General features: G+C 41.2%; 1 pseudogene; it reads right to left on the bottom strand.

The window, feature by feature from the left end:
* Positions 1 to 642: 642 nt before the first annotated feature.
* LOC125920469 (uncharacterized) lies at positions 643 to 707 on the bottom strand (annotated as a pseudogene).
* Positions 708 to 967: the final 260 nt, after the last annotated feature.

Below are 967 nucleotides of genomic sequence, written 5' to 3'. Positions count from 1 at the left end.
CTTGAAATAATGCACATACCAAAGTGGCACATTCTGGGGTGGCATAGTCTGCTCCCCTTGAAATTATTTAAAGGAAATTATTCCTGTATTGTAAGCCCCTCTCCTACCACCACATCCACACACTAAGGATAAAATAGGTGGTGTGAGTGTTTGTAAATGTGGAGGGAAGGAGACCATTTGAAGAGCTTAGTTAGATGTTGTTATGGGTTGAATTGAGTCTCCAAAAAGTTATGTTGAAATCCTAACCACAGGTACTTATGGGTGTGACTTTGTTTGAAATAGGGTCTTTTGCAGATGTAGTCACATTAAGATGGGGTCATGAAGGTGGGTTCTAATTCACTATGAGTGTTACCTCTATATGAAGAGAAGAGGGACATATGGCCACAGGATGGAAGACTGTCATGTGATAACACAGGCGGAGATTGATGTGCTGAAGCTGTAAATCTGGGGATGCCAAGGATTGCTGGCAAACTACCAGAAGGTAGGAAAAGGCAAGGATGGATTGTCCCTAAATGTTTCAGAGGGAACATGACCCTTCCAACACCTCAGTTTCAGAATTCTATCCTCCAGGGTAGTGAGACAATAAATTTCTATGGTTCTAAGCCACCCAATTTGTGGTGCAGTGTTCACTAACACTAGGAAACTATTAGCAATAATCGCGCCTTGGATAAACCTCACTGGCTACGGTACTGCCACTGCGCAAAGCTAACACTAGGAAACTAATACAGATGTTTTCATTAACCAAGATTGTGACTTTCAAAAAGGAAAATAGAGAATGAAATATTTTGACTAGCTTTTCCAATGACTGGAGTGAGGGACAAGATGCTTCTGTGTTGCATTTAGCCTGTGCTCTCTTATTTTATCAGGCCAAAAATTGTATAAATGTTTCCTATGGACCACATGTGGTCCATTTGGGAGATAGCCAGGATGGAATTAAGTCCTACCCAAGCCAAAAATATTGTCTTCA

This window comes from Panthera uncia, chromosome B4, assembly GCF_023721935.1.
Source record: "Panthera uncia isolate 11264 chromosome B4, Puncia_PCG_1.0, whole genome shotgun sequence".
Classification (NCBI taxonomy): Eukaryota; Metazoa; Chordata; class Mammalia; order Carnivora; family Felidae; genus Panthera; species Panthera uncia.
This window is presented reverse-complemented; position numbering and strand designations above follow the sequence as displayed.